The sequence below is a fragment of the Canis lupus genome, chromosome 1, assembly GCF_003254725.2.
Source record: "Canis lupus dingo isolate Sandy chromosome 1, ASM325472v2, whole genome shotgun sequence".
Lineage (NCBI taxonomy): Eukaryota > Metazoa > Chordata > Mammalia > Carnivora > Canidae > Canis > Canis lupus.
The window spans coordinates 32526342-32548315 of record NC_064243.1 but is presented as its reverse complement, the minus strand read 5'-3'; the positions used below and the strand labels follow the sequence as shown (position 1 = coordinate 32548315).

The following is a 21974-nucleotide window of genomic DNA, read 5'->3' as shown; positions in this document are numbered from 1 at the left end:
TTTGTATGATAATGTATAATTTAACTAATTTTTTTTTTATGTCATTGGGTCTTGGTAACTTTTCATCAGCCAGTTAAGGATTTCCCTGTCTTTACTGAGGATTTCCTATGAAAATAGAGAATGCTTGAATTGGATAGAAGGACATGTGGCCTGAGGTACTCTCTTATCCACTGTCATCTTCCGTAGTTAACATTCTATCATCTGATTCTGGGTGGTCAAGTCACGAAGCATTCTTATTTTTTGACCCAAAAATCTTTTCCCCATTGCCTAAATCTCTAGTGCCCTCATATTTTTGAAAACATTTGTTTCTACCCCAAGGTGCTGAGCAATGGCAAACAGTTTTGACCCTTAGGCCTCGACTTATATTTGAGCAGTCCAGAGGGAAGTAGGTACTTTCACATCCTTCACATCGTCACCCTACTGGCCCCTCCTGCCTGAACAAGAAAAGGAAAAGGAACAATTAGGAAAAGAGTGGGGTGTAAAAGATGGACAAGTGTTTTAAAATGTTATTATTCCTAGAAGCTCAATCCATTATTGTTGTGGTTGGATGCAGCATACAAATATGAACTTTGACCTCGGGGATCCCTGGTGGCTCAGCAGTTGAGTGCTGCCTTTCGCCCAGGGCATGATCCAGGAGCCCTGGGAGCGAGTCCCACATTGGGCTCCCTGCATGGAGCCTGCCTCACCCTCTGCCTGTGTGTGTCTCTGCCTCTCTCTCTCTCTGTCTCTTATGAATAAATAAATAAGATCTTTTAAAAAACTATGACCTATGACCTTACAATTGAATGTTCTTTAGCATCTTGACTAGTTTCTGTTTTGCACCCTTATGTAGGGCTCTGGCAGAAGGTCTACAGTAGTCTGGGGTGCATGTCTCCACTTCGAAGGCACTTAAGAGGATATGAAGACATGGGCTAAGTCCCCACCATCCCATGAGACTGAGTGACCCTAAGGAGGTAAGGGGGACTGAGAGGCCTTCTCTGGAGCCTAAATCAGTTGGCATTAAGGCTTCTTGATGCTCTATAACTAGCCTGGAACAGAATAATTCATTGCACTTCCCACTGCTCCTCATCAAATTATCCAATGAACTAATAAAACATAGCATGTAAGGGAATCAGCAACAGAGCTCACTTGATATCAGAAAAACAGCTGCAAAGATAAAACTGCACTTGCAGCCCATCTAGAAAATAATAAGAATACTAAAAATGATGACAATTTTTGTTGGATACCCAGGGCAGTAGAGCTGGAATTGGGAGCAAGGGAGAGTTGTCCAAGACTCTTCAAATTGGAGTGTCTCAGCTATAGCCACGGCTGTTTTGATATAGCCTTCCAGAATAGAACCCCAGAGTCCCTGTCACCCCTCAAATAGAGAAGCTGGAAGAAGCAGAAGGAGAAGAAAGGGGAGCAGGAGGTGAAGGAAGAGGAGAGAAACAAGGGTAGGGCAAGAATGAGAACTAGATTTCCTACTTCAGGTACCATGTTATTAGAACCATGTAGCTGGCAAGTGTTGTTAGCAAAGGATTATGATGGAAACATTGGGTTTGAAGAGTGAAAGACAAGTTCAATCACTTTGGAGCACAGAGTTTTTCATCTGCACTGAAAAATCTGTCTGAAATGGGTCCTATAGTGCCTCTCCCCTGCTGCACTTGAAATTTATCCAGAGAAACTCTCAAAATTTCCAGCACTGCCTGAAATGGGCTGTACCTGCAGGAGGGAGGCATGTCTAGTACTTGAATTGTAGGATTTGTCACCCAGTTACTCTTTCTTTTGTGAAAAGAAGAAAAGAAAAGAAAGAAAAGAAAAAAGAAAAGAAAAGAAAAGAAAAGAAAAGAAAAAGAAAAGAAAGAAAGAAAGAAAGAAAGAAAGAAAGAAAGTCTTCATTAAATGACACGAGTAAAAATAAATAAATAAATAAATAAATAAATAAATAAATAAATAAATGACACGAGTATTCACCTATGTCTTCACATACCAATAACCCCATGTATGTGAGTCCTCAATCAGAGTGTGTATTTAAGTCATCTGGGAAATTTTTGTGACATACGTGACTGCCACACCAATGACATGAGTCAGGAGATTTTCATTCATATCTGTGAATTTGGAGAGCACTCCCTGGGACTTCTGATATGATACTCAAGCAAATCCCCATGAATAACCACATAGATCAACACAATGACAGACTCTGAGACCAAACCAGCCTGTACTTGACTCCCTGCCTCAGTAGGTATCAGCTAGGAATCTTCTGGAATATTACTTGTGTTCAAATCTCAGTCTCCTCCTGTACTAAAATATATTTTTGCATATGTAATTTAAATATATGTATAATAATTACCTAACAGTTTTGTTTTTGTTGCTATAATGCTTTAATCAGATGATCTAAGACAAGTAGCTCACCCCTTGGACATAGTAAATGCTGAACACATTCAGATTGTTATTTTTGGTTACTATTATCAATTGACCATCTTTCTTGAAGTAGTTCCAAAATAGTTTGTGTAACGCCAAAGAATCTTTCAAAAAATCTCAAATTGTGCTTGATCTTGGCACTAGTTTATCATGTTAATTGACTAAATTACTCCATTACCTAACTGCACTGATTTTGGTAAATAAAGAATGAGGTCCTGGGAAGCCAGATAAAGACATGAGGCCTCTGGATGCCCAGAAAGCAGGGATTTGAGCACAGAAAGGAGAGATGAGATGGTGTATAAGAGCCATTCACCACTTTATCATTTGTCCTAGAGCTAGTCCTTATAAGAGCTGGTGGCTTAGATCAATTAACAGCCCTCTCAGGCTCTAACTCTTCCTCTAATTCACACTTTAAAACCTTCTAAATACGTGGAGTTTTGTGACAGATGAATCCACAGGAAGAGGTGACTCAGAAAACTGGTTAAAGTTGACTTTCTCTTTGCTGTTTCCTGTTTTCCTTACAAGTGATGTATTTTTGGCACAGAGTCTTGTTATAAACCGTCTGGGGCAGTTGTTTCATGATACTGTATTAAGTTGCTAAAAAAGAGAGAATTCTGAGTTAGTGAATGACTAAACTGTGTTTTCATCCTAAATAATGATAGACCAAGTAGATGATTGTAACTGGATTTTCCATTTCTTTCCTGACAACAACAAAGGGCTATGGGGTTGGAAGTCCTTTAAATAGACATATGTATAAACTATAAATGCTTGAATCTAGCTTATTTTCTTCCCGGTGCTAAATTCTAGACAATGGTACCATCTTTAGTCAGCTAGTAGTTTTTGTAGGAAATTTCAGGTATGGAATTCCATTGCTTGGAAGTTTAAATCTCCTGTCTTTATACCCTCTCTCTCTTTTTTTTTTTTTTTTTGAACATTAAAGCTTTTAGTCATAAAAATAATTCTAACATGCTGCTTTGAAGTTTTGCTCTACTTAAGATGCTTTCTCGAAAGAGAAACACATTTTGTCTTAGTTTGAAGCAAAATATTTTTGCTGACAAGGAGGCTTCTAAATAAGTTCATATGACACAGCAAAATGAATCTTAAAACAATATAGAATCTCCTTGCTTCTCTCTGTGTAAAATAAATATTTCTATCTATTGATCTGAGATCTAAAGTGCCTATTGCCATCCTATCAAAGTAGAAAGAAAATACACTTCCAGTAAGTCTAAAAGCTTAATAAAAGTATGTGATTATTACAGTGTAAAATTCCTTTACTGCAGTTACCACTTGGTGTATGTGAATATACCTGCTTGTAAATTAACTTTTTCTGATAAAATTAAATAGATAAATAAAATAAATGTTTTCACAATATTCTTATCTCTATTAACTGCTTAAAATGGTTTAAGGATATTTCATCAAGTTCTACATGCTCTGGGAAGGTATTTTAAGAATTTGTCATAGAGAGCTGAATGACAACTCAAAGACAAATGGAATTTCACTACATAGACTTAAATAAAATTAGTGACTTTCAGATTGGCATGAGCTGGGTAGCATATGAAATGTGAGCTTAAAAATCTGTAATTATTTACTCTCCTTCTCAAACTATATTTTATTAGTTTCCAAAGACAGCAGAATGGTATGTCAAATACCTCTCTGAACCACAATAAAACAATCATTCTGTATTTATCACTAAAGTTTATGGCTGCATCCTTGGAAGCATTTTATGTCTTACTGATACTAATTGCAAGTGACATTCTACTTGGAAGAGTATGTTTTGTATAAAGTGTATCCCTGAGATTTTATCAAAAAAATTTCTACTATCTGTGTAAAATCTCCATATTGGAAAATAAAGGGTAGGCAAATGTTTTTATGTAATTTGGTCTTGGTTTCCTGAGAGTGGAGCTAATTCTCAATGTTGAGGAGTTTGTTTTCTTGGAAAAAAAATTGATTCAAGTCACCAAAATTATTTTTCCCAAAATGTTTAAAACAAAGCACAATGAAAGAACTCAAACAAGAACAAAAACCCTCCACATGTTGATCCTCTGTAGTAAAATCATGACCTGGTATCAAATCCCAGCTTTGACATAAAAAAGTATGTTAACTTGGGCAAGTTATTTAATCTTTTCTTTTTAAGTTTGTTTCTCCATCTGTAAAATGGATGCAAACATTTTATCTACACACAGGATGGTTGTAAGCATTAACTGAGAAACTGAGCATATGCCAGGACTTTGGTTACATCAAATTCATTTTTCTTTCCTCTGAGATCGCAGGTGGATGGCTTCCCTCAACCTCCTTTGCAACTGGATATGGCCATTAGGGGTGTGAGTGCAGGTTATATGTGTCTTTCCCATAACTGCCCTTTAATATCCCCTGGCATGACCCACAAATACCTCTTTTTCTCCATCTGCTGATGGAAAGAACGTTTAGGATCAGAGGATAGGAGCCATATGGTGGAATTTTCCTGATTTCTTAAATAACCTTGTGGCATAGATCATTTGCTGAAAAAGAAAATCCATGTTAGAATTTGGGCCAATATAAGATATACACTTATTTAAAAGCCGACAAGTTTTGGGGATTTTTTTGGGTACACTTGCTAACATTCCAAACCCTAAATTGCAAAGAATATAAGCTCTCAATTATACTAAGGGCTCTAAGGAAGCGTGATCTCTCCCACTCACCGTGCTGTCAGTTTTGTGAATGAACTCAGTACCTATCACATAGTAAAGTGCTCAAAATATGAATGAAAATATGAACCACTGAAAAAATACTTGCAAAGCAGTCTAGACATGCGTGCTTTATAAATTACCACTGTTTTCATTGTGATATTATTTTATTGTTATTTATTTCACGTTGTATTTATTATATTATTTACAGTTAAAATAATTTAATTTCCTTCTGTGCTCATAATTTTCCTCATTCAGACTCTTATTCTTCTTGAGGACGACTACAACTCCCATCTTACAGATCTGGTCTCTAATTTCCCACACAGCAAAATCACTTCGAATCTTTGGTAGAACATGGCTATTTTTTTTCAAAGTGGATTATATTCTACGACTCTTCATTTTAATGAGTTACTTTTTCAAGTGAATTAATATTCAAATCAGTTAGCATTTACAAAGTTGTTGGAAGCATGCCTGTTAAAATATATCATCTTTATAATTATTTTGCATTTCTCCTTCTAGTCCAAAACAAATTATTTTCTTATTTATTTTTAGTTTCCATATGAGGTCATTTTAAACTCTACTTGATGTTATTGTGTCTTGTAAAAGTTCTGTTTGATTTTTGGCAAGTCACTTCTGTTGGGAGTTCAAGCCTTATCATGAACATAAAAATTGCTCTCTTTCAAATTGCTGCTGAGCATCACTTGCAAGCTTTATATTTAAGGGTATACTGTAGCCATCCCAAAGTGATTTGTAGGATTTCTTCTCAAATCTGTGTTCAGTGACCTTGTTCTGGTAACTTAAAATCAGCTCAGATTTTATACAGGAGGAGTATTTACACCATGGAAACTGGCAGCTTCTATAATTTTGGACTTCTTAACTGCTCTCATACTCACTGTCTTGCTCTCCTTCTCATTTTTTGTTTGTTTGTTTTGTTTTTTGTTTTTGTTTTTGTTTTTGGCTGGGTACAGTATACTTTATTGATGGTACATGACAAAGTAGGGCTCCTCGAGCCCCTCCCCTTCCTCTGGTCTAGGATGTAAATTGGAGGTCAGGAGATTTTCAGTGTGTTGGGGGATTAAGTTGGGGCAGGGACTCCCCAGCGGCTGAGGACCTTTCTCTTCCTCTTGTTCTTGTTGGGGCTGGTGGTCCAGGAGGCTCTTACTCCTTGGAGGCCATGTGGACCATCAGGTCCACCACCCGGTTGCTGTAGCCGAATTCATTGTCATACCAGGAAATGAGCTTGATGAAGTGGTCATTGAGGGCAATGCCAGCCCCAGCGTCAAAGGTGGAAGAGTTGGTGTCACTGTTGAAGTCACAGGAGACAACCTGGTCCTCAGGTCAGATCCACAACTGACAGGTTGGGGGTGGGGACACGGAAGGCCGTGCCAGTGAGCTTCCCGTTCAGCTCAGGGATGACCTTGCCTACAGCCTTGGCAGTGCCAGTAGAAACAGGGATGATGTTCTGGGCAGCCCCTCGGCCATCACACCACAGCTTCCCAGAGGGGCCATCCACTGTCTTCTGGGTGGCAGTGAGGGCAAGGACGGTGGTCATTAGGCCCTCCATGATGCCGAAGTGGTCATGGATGACTTTGGCTAGAGGAGCCAAGCAGTTGGTGGTGCAGGAGGCATTGCTGACAATCTTGAGGGAGTTGTCATACTTCTCATGGTTCACGCCCATCATAAACATGGGGGCATCAGCAGAAAGAGCAAAGATGATGACCCTCTTGGGGTCATCAAGTGAGCCCCAGCCTTCTCCATGGTGGTGAAGACCCCAGTGGACTCCACAACATACACAGCACCAGCATCACCCCATTTGACGTTGGCGGGATCTCGCTCCTGGAAGATGGAGATGGACTTTCTGTTGATGACAAGTTTCCCGTTCTCAGCCTTGACTGTGCCGTGGAATTTGCCATGGGTAGAATCATACTGGAACATGTACATCATGTAGCTGAGATCAATGAAGGGGTCATTGATGGCGACAATATCCACTTTGCCAGAGTTAAAAGCAGCCCTGGTGACCAGGCGCTCAATACGGCCTAATTTATTCACTCCGACCCTCACCATAGTGTCTGGGGGATGCGGCTGGCACTGCACCAGAAGATGTGGCTGTCTGTCCAATGGGGAGGAGCAGAGAGCCTCTCCTTCTCATTTTGGACAGCCAGTTGTTAAACATTTACCAGCGCATCTCTGTGAAACTTCAGTTTGCAGATCCTAAATGAGGTTACTCTATAAGAAAGTTAAGACAAACACAAATCGGGGTCCCAATTGATATGCAGCAACTCAATATCCTTTCTTTCAATAAAGAAAAGAAGCTGGTTCCACAGTTTCTTCTGTTCATCTGGAAATTTTCATAACACCTGAAAAGTAATAGACAGAAAGTACTTCTTGAATAAATTATACATTTTGAACATAATAATACTTTAGTTAGGATAATAATTGCTAACTTTAATGAACACTTACTAGATGCCAAAAACAATTTTTAACTGATTTATATTCACGAAAATGCCATGGGTTAAACATTAATGCCTTCATTCTGCATACGTAAAATTTAAGGAAGGAAAACCTCAGAGCTAAGAGCTAAATGTGTAATTATATTGTTGAATAAATGCTTAATTTCTGATTCTACATATTTCAGATACAACCAACTTATCTGACTTTTCCCGAAAAAAAAATTTTGAATATCAGACTGTACCCCATCAACTGAATGGCAAATCAAATGAAGCATTGATGATTTACAGGAAGCAACCCTATTTTGATGAAGTGTTATTTAGTTCACCACTTTCCTCTACCCCTGAATGTAATTTTACACTTGGTTAGTTTGCCTCAGGTTTGTGAGCTTTCTGGTCTCTAGAATCAGCCTCAACTGATGGATTCCTTTCTGAAGTAATGCTTGAACCCAATTCCAAAGCCTGTGCTCTTCACCAACATGATATAATGATGAAAGATGAATATATAACTTTAGAGATAGCTCAATTCATCTTTGTTGCTATTACTGTTTTAAAAATCAAACTACTATTATATATGGTTCTGTGAAATATGATGATGTATACACATTGTACATATATGTCCATCCATATTAGTAGACAAACATAAAACCCATAACTTTATAACTATCAAAAGAACTAACCAGTAATGTTTTCAAAAACGATTCCAAAGGCATTGATCTAGTTGAATGTATTTCCATCTCAGCACCTGTCTCCTAATTGGGCAACCAGTTCCTATTAAAATTCAGATTCCCAATCTATTCACCCAGTCCAGGCTTCTTATATATGATGTTGCTATTATATTTCCTGATTGAACTTAATGGCCCTGGCATAAATCAAATCCAATCCATACATCTATTATACACATGCATATCAGATAGCAAATACTATTATAATGATATTGATTGTTACTTTAGATGAAGTTTTCCAACTATTTGATCATTATGATGCAAATAATATGGAGCCAGCTGGCTCCTTCCTCTTTTCCAGTGAACACAGGAGGGAAGATAGAATGACATAATCAAGTAGGAAATCCTCAGCAATTATTTCCTGTGGGTGGAGGTGATGTCCGAGGAACAAAAAAGAACTTTTATACAACAGAGCCTTCTTCTCTGTGATGAAATACCTTTCAGTAGCTTCTAACCATTAGATAATTTTGTTTACCTGTCATCCACAAAAATGACTAGCGGGCCAGGTATTTTGGAGAAAAACATACAAAAAAAAAAAAGTTCTACCCAAGATGATTTTCCAAGCACACTTAAAAGCTTAATTTGGTTATGGGTAGAAAGGAGGATCAGAAAATGAGTGAAACAGAGGATTTACTATGTACTTTAATTTCACATAGAAAGACTGATCTATAGCCAGGCCTGGAGAAATTTTCTATATATTTAAGTCTAAGTCTAAAATAACTACAGGGGAAAAAATAAAAATAAAAAAATAAAATAACTACAGGGGGAAGGAACTAAGAGGCTTTAAAAAAAATTCTAAGGTGGGGATCCCTGGGTGGTGCAGCGGTTTAGCGCCTGCCTTTGGCCCAGGGCGCGATCCTGGAGACCCGGGATCGAATCCCACGTCGGGCTCCCGGTGCATGGAGTCTGCTTCTCCCTCTGCCTATGTCTCTGCCTCTCTCTCTCTCTCTCTGACTATCATAAATAAATAAAATTTAAAAAAAAATTAAAAAAAATTCTAAGGCTGTTATATCATTTTAGAATATAGCACACAGACTTCATTGATGCCAAGTATCTCTAAACTATGTCACCACCCATGGCAGTCAATTCCGTGTCCAGGAAGCTAGACATGGACTCCATCAGCACTGGCCAGAAAGGTCCCAGAGGTAAATGTCTACATTTGTGTTTTCTTTTTTTTTTAATATTTTATTTATTTATTCATGAGAGTACATTTGTGTTTTCAAGCACACTTTGCTCAAGTTTGCTGTGGCTTGAAAGACAATGAACTCATCCTCAGAGACCCTGTGGCTGGCTCATGGATCTTAAAGGGAAGTCCTGAAGCTAGGTTGAGAGAGTTTTTTAAACGGAAACATTCCGAAATATGTAAATCGCAGCACCTTTTCTTTTTCCTTCCTTAGTGTTCTCTATATGTTTGGAAGTTTGACTAGGATGCAGTGGTGAGTGTTATTTATAGACATGACTCATCAGCGCCCTGAAATGGTTAACGGGCAAGCAGCTAACTTACCCAAAGAGAGGAAGTCTCTGGGGAGAATCTGGTTTCCAGAGAATAATGACTCATTCTAATACTCTTTTATAAATATATTAGCAAATAACACATTATAACAAATGATGTACTCTCCCTTCACACACACACACACACACACACACACACACACACACACACACATACACCAGCAGCTAGTGATAAAATAATATGTATACCATTTCTTTATCTGCTTATTGGGTTAATATTTACCAGAACCTCCAGATGTTATAAAGGCTGGAGTATATGACTATCTATTTGCTTATGTGGCTGCATTAAAGTTGATAGTTAGAAATACAAGGGAGGTCAAAAAATTGAGCAATATTAGCTTCTAGCAGAAGAGAAACAGTGACTGAAGGGCATGTTCTGTTTTGCTTACAAAGTAACATGATACACTTTACTCCCACCTGCTTCTCTACACTCTGAATTATATGCTCCTTTCACGCCACCCACATGGATTCTGCTTAGTAACTACCGTGACTGTCTTGATGGTCCTTTATTCTATGAAATGTCATTTATATTAATTAATGTTCTTAAATTGATCCTTATACGATATGCTGATTAGTTGTTTGAAGCCCCCACTGATAAGTAAAAGAATAAATATTGAACTTATAGTAACTATTGCTAAAATTCAGTTTTAAAGAATTTTAAGCTTCAATCAGATTCTTATTGGAGAATAAGGTTACAAATGGAACATTGACAATTTTTTAAAAAACAAGAATTTGCATGTTATTGAGGGATTGTTTACTATTAGGCCTTTCACTTTTGAAGTGCTGATGTGACAGTGTTTCTGCTCATAACATTTCATGGTTATTAACGATGGGATCCTGTGGCATAGACAGCTTACTTCTCATTTCTAACATTAACAAGATACGATATAGAATGACAAATAAAACTAAGATCCTAGGTAAATGTTTCTGAGAGGGTCAAGAATAAAATAAAATTGAAAAATTACTCAGCATCATTTTGTCAAAACCACAGGAGAGAAAAGCCTGAATTGAATTGTAGAAAGGAAGAAAACAATACAGTGCATTAAGTTTCACTTTTGCATTTTCTCTCCAGAAGCATAACTAAAAAGGGGTTTTGAATTACAATCAGCTCACTGGGGATGCACTAATTTACCCTCTTAACTTCATTCAGAGAACCCTATGCCCTTTTTTATATTTCTCTGTAACTTCTCTTACATGGCATTTTCATCTCCATGTTGACTCAAATTTTTTAAAGTGGTCACTATGCAAATAAAGCCCATGAATTTATGTATGTTTTATGTTAAGTGTTATCAATGCCTTCAAAAACAGCAGATATTAATTGAGCATATATTATATAACCAGGCAGGGTTCTATAAGACTAACATACATTAATTCAATCCTTACAAAAATTCTGTGTAATAGATACCTATGCTGCCCTTGTTTTACAGATGAGGTTAGAGAAAGATCTACCATGTTCATAGGTATTGAGACAGGGTAACCTAATCTTCTCTATGAGGCAAGAGACTTTGTAACTCTATCTACAACAAATTTAGAACATGTTTTTAATCTATCCATATAGCTATATCAAAAAATCCAAACAATAAATCAACTAACTAAACTTAATGATAAATTTATTTTCCTTGATTTGGATAGTTTTTAACTTGGTAAATGTTTTTCATAGTCTTAGATCAAGTTCTATGTTGTTTTGAAATAAATGAAGATGAAAAGAAATAACCTAAAAATGAAGAATTGTGACATGGACGGAAATTGGTACACATACTTCATTTTTAAAAATTTCTTGAGCACTAGTATGATTTTTCACCATATTGAGTATTTAATATCATTCTAATTAGGAAATAAACAAAAGAATGCTAAATTACTAGCCAGAACCTGACAAGATCACAAGTGCCACCCTTAAATATTTGGGTTAGCCACAAAACATGTGGACTTATCTATTTCTATGATCAGAATATGGTATGCCCCCTCACACTTTCCCAGAATTCTTTAGAATGTTTTAAACTAGAGTCAGAAAGCCCTTAATTGTATTCTCAGTAAGGCAAATCACAACCACTAAGATGAGTGAAATTAATTAGAATGATGAGATTAAAGAGGATAAATAAAAACACACAAAGTCAATACTGCTTGTACAGTATTATATGGGAAAGTTCATATTAAAACTTCAACTATGAAGTTGGAATAGGACTTTGAAAAATAGGAGATAGAGCAGGGAATCAACAGAAGAAAAAAGAGCCTAGAAAAAGTGGAGAATGGGGAAAAATTGTAAACAGCACATTTCTGATTATAAAAAAATCTTTTAGAGAGCAATGCTAATTTTACTGCTTAATCTCATTGGTACTCTCAGTCATTAACTATGAGGTCATAGATTTTTAAGTTTTGGTTTTCATCTTGATTTTACAGCTTTTATTTGGACATTAGGATGAGTTAGTCATGCATAATATGTCAAACAAACTTACATGCATTTTTTTTCTCTACTTTGAAGGTAACTCTGTTAGAATGTAAAGAGACATGTAGAACAATGTGACAATTGAAAAGTTCTTGTTACAATTTATTAATAATTCCCTTTTTAGCTCTAGCTAAAGGCATAAACACAATATTAGTGACAAGAAAACTATAATGTGATATGATGTATCACTAATATGATGGAAAATTATACTGTAAGATTTTTATATATCATTAATAGGATTTCATATAATGGGATTTTCATGCAAGATCAAGCATTGTCCATAATGCCTCTGGATAAAAAGCAGTACTGTGTTTCATGCTTATAAATAGCATCATAGACAGATCACACAAGATCCTTGAATATGAAGGTTTATAGCCTAAATAGAAAATGTTGCAGCTTCATGATATTTAGAGTTTAAAGATTTTGATTAGGAGCTTTATTAATTAAGTTGTGCTTCAGATTAAAAATCCCCTGTAAATTTGGAGTAGAACCATAGGTCTATTGTTAGTCCACATTTATCTATATTTATTTTATGAATAATATTTACATATATTTTATAAATGACACTTTTTGAAGCTTTAATATTTAATATTCAATTGAATTCTTTTTAAACATTAACAGTATTCACTTTAAAAGTAAAATTAAAGTGTTCGATTAACTTAATAGCTTTAAGAAACAATAGGCATTTTATATGAAGAAAAATTAAACACATTAATTTATTACTGGGATGAATTGAAATATTCTTTTTCAATGCAGGTTGATAATGTTGTTTCTTTCAAAAATCACCTTATTCCTCAACTTTATTTCTTTAAGGTCATTGAGTTCTCTTTTTATTCTTCCTCTGTAAAGCCACATAATTTTCCAAGTTACACCTTTGTGTTACGAGTAATCTTTCAGTGTAACCTTCTTCAAAAAGAGCAATATACATAATCAGAGAAAAATCCATTAATTCCTACTGCAAGTGAAACCCCATGTAGCTGGAGCTCGGTATACTGCAAAAGTTCACAGGGAGCCACTCTCACCCTTTAATTTGCAAAGGAGTGATCTATGCAAATCTGAGTTTTATGGATCCTGAGAGATCTCTGACAACTTTTGCAAATATCCCAGATAAACTATCAGACTTACTGGACATCCATAGGAACACCAATAAATTCTTTGTGGGCCTCTTGGGGTTCCTTCTCAATTCTGAATCCTATAAGGATTGCTTGGTTTAGTCATTTAAGAGCTGATGAAGTTTTTGTATGGAAAAATAGCATAGGTTTTATGGCTCCTAGGAGGCTTCACACTAGTTTCTGCAATTAGCACAAATGTTGAATTAACAGAAGAATCAATGGAAAAACTCATCTGGGCTGCTCTAAGTTTATAGTTTATCTCTTCCAGGCTTATTCTGTACCAGTGGTACCTACCCAATTATATAGTGTTGAAGAACTTGCTCTATTTTTCACTAATCTTTATATCCTTAAGGAGAAATGTAACTGTGGAATGGAGGGGATGGGAATAAAAGTTAAAAAAAAAAAAAAAAAAAAAGACTAGCATGGGATTCTATTTGGTAAGGGCATGCAGAGGCCTCTAGTATTTTAAAAACAGAAGTTTCTTTCCTCAGCTTTGCTCTGGTCTTTCCCTGGCCATCCACAGTAGGATGTCTGTGGACCCCTGGGATTTGTGATCCTTTCAGAGGCATAGTCAGAGATTGTGACCATACATACCTGTTTTTCATCCATCATTGAGCTTTAGGGACCCCTAATCCAGATTCACTCCTGCATTTTTCCAATTACACCTTGGAAATATGGTAAGCCTATAAAACTGTTTTTATGTACCTTACTTTTAAGGCTGAACAGTGAGTTCTTGATCTCACAAGAAGTGACATGCTACATGGCGATGGCTGTACAATGAAAGATTATTGGAGATATGTCAAAGATCATTTTTAAAAGTTTTTAAAGATTTATCTATTTAGAGAGAGTGAGAGCATGTGCCACATGCATGCACACGCACACACATGAATAGGGGGAAGGAGATAGAAAATCTCAAGCAGACTCCCTGCTGAGTATGGAGCCCCACTCAGGGCTGATCTCAGAACCCTGAGATCAAAATCAGGATCCAGATGCTTAATCGACTGAGCCACCCAGGTGCCCCTCTCAGAGATCTTTTTGATAACCATTTCACCTAATATTCAAATTTTGTGAATCCTGCTAAAATCCAAAAGGTATTCCAAGTTGGTATAATAATTTATAGTCACATATTTTATGTATTTTATCATTCCATTAGCGTCAGCTAATAATGAAATATGAATAATAGATAATGATGATAAATCATAACATTTATTAAACAATGTATGGCAGGCAACATCCTAGGCACATTATATATTATCACATCTAGACCTCATTACAACTCGTGTCAACTCCATTTCAGGAAAGAAAAGGTCAAGTCTTAGAGACATGTGTGGATAATAACTAAGGTAGAATTTGAACCAGGTAATCTTATTATAAATCGTGGATATTTTAGCCATTCGTTATATCCCACTGATTCTCAGCTCTTTTCTCACACCTGTAATATAATTTATCCAGTTATATTTATTAAGCTTTTAATATTTCTTTTTCTTTCCTTCACTTTTTTCTTTAATAAGACAGAGTGAAAAGTCTTTAGTGGTTTATAACGGCATATTAGCACTTCTATACAAAAGTCACAAGATGTGTGGCCTTTCCAGAATTTCTTTCAAGACAAGGGAGTGATTGACAAAGTTCTTGTAACTCTTTTATACACTGTAACTTAGGACCATTCCTTTTCTTTGATGTCTATAGCTCCCTTATATAAAGAATATCAAGTCTCAGGACCCTTTTGATTCCATCTCTATTAACACAAACATTAATTTGAATATTCCTTTTAAGATTTATTTTTTTTAAAGATTTTATTTATTTATTCATGAGACAGAGAGAGAGAGAGAGAGAGAGAGAGAAAGAGAGGCAGAAACACAGGCAGAGGGAGAAGCAGTCTCCATAGAGAGAGCCCGACTTGGGACTTGATCCAGGGTCTCCAGGATCACACCCTGGGCTGAAGGCGGCGCTAAACCACTGAGCCACCTGGGCTGCCCAGTATCTACTATTTTAAAAATGTTTTTGAATTTATATTCTTTGTCAGGGCAAAAGGAAACTTGTTGTTTTATTTTTATTTTTGAAGATCTTTTTATTATTATTTAAAGAGAGGTACATTTTGTTTCCCCAAAGCCATTAGCCTTACAAATTAATTCTTAGTGAGTTTAGTGTACAACAAAACTCATTTAATTTCTCTGGTTTGAAAGATCAACCATTTTTATGAGAAAATAGGTAAGATTTCAGAAAAAAGGCGGGGGGGTTTACAGAATTCTCTGTAGGAATTCTCTGGATGGCAAGATATCACACATAAATTCCTCTTTAATATGTTTTTCTTCATGCTGGTTCCTAAGAAAACAAAGTAATGCTTCTGATAACCTAAACAAAAAAAAAAAATAGTTTTACCCTTTATACCTGTGTGCTTTTGACTACTCTGAGTAGTGTGGCAGAAGCCAGGAAGCTAAGGTCCTTGACTAATTTGACCATTTCACACTGGTCTAAGTCATGGCTATGAATCTGAACCTGACCCCTGATGCCCTCCATCCCTCACAAACTTCACTTATTCTGAACTATTTTCTGTGATTCTTACATTTATTATTCTCAAATCCCTAGCAACTAATATTTTCTCACCTCTTTCCTGCCCTCCACATTACTCTTTCACATGATTTAAAATCAACTTATTTTACTTTTTTCCTTTTTTTTTTAAATTTTGAAACCCTTCTTATGAAAGCATCACTTAATTGTATCAAAAGAATATTCAGCTATCAGCAGGCAAGGGGATGTTATTAACTCCATATAAACTGTTTGCATTCTGACATGAACACAATCACAAGCACTTATTGAAAATGCTGTTGCTTTGGAGTGAAATGGAAAAATAAAAGTAGGAGGCTGGTAATATAGTTCAAGACTTGCTGGTCCATTTAGAAATCCTGAAGAAATAGAATTTGAAACCAGACTTTACTATTGGAAAAAAGGATTAACTTATCTTTTGCTTCTTTTGAAAAATATCACTATGACAATACCACCTAATTCCTTGTCTGAAGATGAGCAGTCTTCAGCAAGTCTGAAGATGAGCAGCCAAGCTGATATGGGCATCAGTTGTCTTCAGAGAGTTTACCTCCATCTCTGTTCTTTGCCATTCTAACTTGTGGTTGTACCTTCTGGTCACCATAATGGCCAGTCATTACATAAGATACCCAAGCCTAAGAGAGAAAGAAAAGGAAATGATTAAGAAGAGGGACTTTACACCTGAATTATCAATTCTTAGAAAACTGCTTTCCCCAAACACTTGCATTTTCACATATACATCATTGTCCAGAACTTAATCACCTGGTTACATCTAGATAACCATCCATAAAATATGGAGAAAAATCATCCAGGACTTTTTATTAGTACTATTACACAGAACAAACTTATTTTTGAAGATAAATGTTTATAACTAAATCAAATGACTCCAGATGCTGTTTACAATCTAGGAATCAAGACTACATTTAAGATTCTTCTATGAACAACTGGGTGAATTTGACCACGTCAATTCTTTCTTCCAATGATACCTGGAATATCTATTCTTTCCTCAACTCCTATTTGTATTAGCTTGAACACATTTTGTTCACCAGTTTTACAATTTCTCTCTTTGTCCTCTCCCCACTCCTACCTCTTCTCTCTCTCTGTCTCTTGGTCTCTCCATCTTTCTGTTGTCTCTGCTCCCTTTCTCTCAATCTTTTTCAATCTCTCTTAGCAAATTTGAAAATTAATTTTTTTCTTGCCCAGGATCTGAGTCCACCCACTTCATGGGAAGGATTCAGCAAATCTTGCTTGGTTAGTGAATTAATCATTTTAAAGGAAATCTAAATATGCCCATATTCAAACAAGATTATATAGTATGTATTTTCACATACAGAAATTTTGATATTATAAACACAATGACTCTTTCTAATGGCATACTTAATCGATATACTTAGTATCAAATTCCCTAAAATGAAGCTTTCTTTGCTCATTTGACTATAAAACAAAAATAGACTTAATTGCTCCACTCTCAAAGCAGAGCACCATAAATCTTAGTTAGGCAGTCCCTGAAGGATCACACTCAATCTCCTGAAAATGAAAATGGCTACAATTAAGTAGGTACTTCCTTCATCAAAGTTTAAGGTAATTACAAAAGTGAATGTAAAATTTAAAATAGAATAGTACTTTACAAAACACACACATTAAATAAAATTGGAAAAAGGGAAGTTCTCCCCACTTCCTTATGAATTCATCTCAAAGTCTTGTGCAAATGAATTCACAACTCAAAAAAAAATGTTATCAAGCTAGCATACTATCTTTTACACTGATGCAGAAAGTGCAGATAGTTCTAATTATAGTCAGTTTCCCAAACAGAAAATACTTACTCTAGAAATATCAGCTAACATTAGAGCAGAAACAGGTTTTATTGGTAAAACATTCCATTAACTAACATATTGAATAACAGAAATAGAGTCTCCTGGTGAAATTAAAGATACTTGAGGTATGGGGATTGAATAATGTATTTTCAAGGCTCTATTAAAATTTATATAAATAGGGTGTAAATTAAGAATCTATGCAGGCCTAGAATCTTCACTCTTAGGGGTGGTAGCTAATATTTTATTAGTAACAGTCTTCTGTCCAAACATAAGGTTGGAAGATTTCTGGTTGCCTTGTGCTGACTAGAAAGATAATCTAAGCCTGCTTCCAGGATCTTGCCATAGCTGACTCAACTGAATCTTTTATGCAAGGTGTTGTCAGAGCACATGCAATTGTAAAGAATTGGATTGTATCAAGATTAAAGAACAGGCTGTGTGGTAGCAGTTTTTTGTTATTATGTGATTAGTAAATGACTGTATGTGTGAATAGAAATAAATCTGAGATCTCCTTTCACTAGTAGTGAGATGAGTCTTAGGGAGTGTAGAAAACACACATCCACCTTTGTGAATATCATAACTTACTAAAAAACAAACATGTGTTGTGCATAATGAAATTTTCTTGAGTCACTTTGTAGTATCAGTGCCTTTTTCTCTAAATTATATAATCTTAAAATATAGCTTTTATGTGTTTTTGATATGCAGCTCTAAGAAACTTGGATCATATTTAAACATGTCAAAAATCTATAAATACCTTAGGAACATAATTTTTCAATTGTTTATGGTTAATCTTGAGACCAATTATTTTCCTCTAATGCATAAACATGATTTTCACTGAAATCTGATCTTATTTTAAAAAATGAATAGGCCAATACTTCATTTCAACATGATGAGCAGAACCACAAATTAGACTTCTTTTCAACAGGTATACTCCATGGTTGAAGAACAAATTTGGATAGAATTACTCAACCTCATTGGAAGTTGCTGTGGGTTAAGCACATGTACACATACACCCTGCAAATGTGAAATGATGAGTAAGCCTTTTGAAACAAAGCCATCCCTTTGTTCAAATGTGTTCAAATATGAAGTCAACTTGTTCATTTTTATTTCTATAGCACAATTTGATGGAAATGAGTCACTCCATTCACTGAGATATGAGAATAGTTTTAAAGAGATTCAATTCTGATGTCACCCTTTTTTTAAGTCCTAGTTTTTCTTTAAACACATTTGCCCACTAACATTACTCACCAAGCCCTAGAGTAAGGGAAAAATGAGTAAATTTTGAGGGAAAAAAAAAGCTAACAATGGATTTTGAAGAAAAGGATTTCATCTGGAATATCAGAGCAAAGGTAAAATTGTTCAATATTTTATGGCTTAAAAAAAGGCAGCATATGAGCAAATAGGAAGAACATTCACTCATTCACTTTCAGCAAATGCATAGTATATTTCTAGGACTTGTCTACTGTCTGGAAAATTCTAGAATACACTGGAGAGACTTTCCATTGCTTATGATAGTGTAACACAGATAAACAAACAAGCAATAACAACAATAATAACATAAACGGTCATAATAGATGAATTGAAGAATGTTATGGAACCCTATGGTAGAAGATCTCATCCAACTTTTAGATCTTTTAGGGGTTGAGGAAACCTACTTAGAAAAAGTCACTTCTACACTAACTTATAATGGTATAAAAAGAGTTAGTGAGGATTATATGAGGGCTGGAAGAGGATGGATTAATTTAGAGAAAAATGCATCTGTGAAAGTCCAAAGGAAAAAAGGAACAGGTGCATTCTAAAAACTAAAATAAAGTCAATATGACCAGAGTGTGAAATGTGATGAGAAGAATGGAAACAGATTACATCAGAAATATATACAGCCCCTAGGCCTGATAGGGTCTTAAGAGACATGATATAGAGATATGTCTTTGTTCTACGAGCAATGAGGAGCTACTGAAAATTGGAAGCAAGGAGATGACATAATCATATTTTTAATTTGGAAACATCACTCTGGCAGCACATAAGAAAATGGAATAGAATGTGATTAACAGCAATTGTAAGAGTATAGACACAAATCATAATATTGCTGAATTTTTAATTTTTTACGACATAAGCTAAGACAATTTTCTGAAGGTTGTAACTTATTTCTATAGTTTTTTATTTCTTGTCAGTTTTGATGATTGAAGATTTTTCCTTGTTTGAATGTCCTTATCTTATAAATAAAACACTCTTCCAAGTTCAAGTAAGTGGCTTTTTAACTGGCTGGTTAATATTTGATGTGATTTTTTATTGTTTGTACTTCAGGTTATAGTAAATATAAAATAATTAAAAAGTCATTGGACTTCTCCTCTCACTTAGGTTGTAGAAAGACACAAGAGAAAATCTTTACAATGAAATAAATAATTTACAAAAGTGTACTTTCTATTAAAACTTTCAGTAGGTCGAGGTTACAAGACCACCACAATAGCTGAATTCCAAAGACTGACAAGTCTCTCCAAAGATGAATGAGATATATTAATTTTAAAAGTTTTGACAGCTGGGGTGGGGAGTGGGGGGAGAGGCCTTCATAATAATAATTAAATCAGCTAAAATTATAACGAAATCTTAAATACTAAGTAAGAGCTAATATACTAGTTTAAAATAATTAGAAGTCCTGAAGATATTTTGCATGGACATTCAATCTCCCTTCAATGGGCTTCTGTGTTGATAAGAAAGATCTATGGCAGGGCTAGAGACTACAGGGAGTCTTCATTACAGGCACAGGTATGAAGAAAGTGACTGGCTATCACTGGGGTCTAGGTACCACACATTCCCTGCCTTGGGGATCTTTTGAAATATAAAGCAAGGTCTTCAGACCAGTAGAGGAAGGGTAACAAAACTTCCTTGTACTAGGGCCCAAAGATATGCTACTCCTGAGGAGAGGAAGTAAATCCAATTATAATTGGAGGTGGCTAAGAAGAACTCCTGTGTCAATTATTCTCCTTGAGTGTAAAACAAGGGTCTTTAATCATTGGGGAGGAGTCATAAAACAATCTCTTCTCAGAAACACACTAGAAATACAAAGTGGATTTTGGATGGATGCCATAGTAGGAAAGGACAGTAATGCTAAGAAGGTCCAGATTGAGGCTGGGACAAAATAACTTCCCCCATTGTGAACCTAGTATGTGTAACAAGCAACAGAAGGCTACTGATGAAGAGGGTAAGAGTATGGAGAAAGACTCTATCTGTGGCACAAAGGTACAGGAACTGCTGAATCCTGAGATTAGAATATAAACACAAAGAGAAACCCAACCACAGGAGGAATTTGAAGCCTGTAGTATATCAAAGATACGACTGCTACCACAAGGGGGACAGCTGGTTCCGTCAGTTAATCTGACTCTTGATTTCTGCTCAAGTCATGATCTCAGGGCCCTGGAATCAAGCTCCATGTTGGGCTCTGCATTCATTGGAGAGTGTGCTCGAGAATTCTCTCTCCCTCTGCCCCTCCCTCTGTTTACACTCTGTCACTCAAATAAATAAATAAATCTTAAAAGTAAATTGCAACCACAAATCCCAAACCTACCTCAAATTGCCAACTCTCCATATTGATGGCTTGACAGAGGACCTGGGATCCCTATTATTACACTTGACCTTAATTTCTACTATCTTTCTGCACTTGACATTTCTTAAACAATAAAGTTATGGGATACACACACACACAAAAAAAATAAATAAATAAAAAGCCTCATAAACTCTAACCATGAAATAAAGCAATTGAGAATTCCAGACTCATAGGATACTCAAATACAGTATCTATTAGACTGGATCCTTAAAATAACAATGATTAGCATGTTAAAGGATTTAATAAAAAAGAAATAAAATATGCATAAACAAATTTGCAATTATAAGAGAGTGATATAAATTATAGAAAAAGTCAAATGGAAATACTAGGTATAAAATATGTTATCAAGATTAAGAATTTAAAAAATTTAAGAAAAGAGTTTATAATATAATAATCCAAAAAGATTAAGAATTCATTTGATGAATCCTCAACAGACCATATATAGTTGAAAAAAAAATCAGTGAACAGACTTGAAGATAGGCTAATAAAAATTATACAATATGAAACACAGAGAAGAAAAATATCAGTAAAAATATAACAATATTCAAGAGCTGTGTTATGATATCAAACTGTTGACATAGGCATAAAGTCTCTAAGAGAAAAGAGAACAAAAACTAGAACAGAAGAAATGTTTGTAAAGACAGTGCTCAAACATTTTCCTGTATAATAAATGACTACAAACCACAGACCTAAGTAGCTCATAGAACTATGTGCAAAAT

General features: G+C 35.6%; 1 pseudogene; it reads right to left on the bottom strand.

The window, feature by feature from the left end:
• Window positions 1-6171: 6171 nt before the first annotated feature.
• LOC112643779 (glyceraldehyde-3-phosphate dehydrogenase-like) lies at window positions 6172-7127 on the bottom strand (annotated as a pseudogene).
• Between the last annotated feature and the right edge of the window lie 14847 nt (window positions 7128-21974).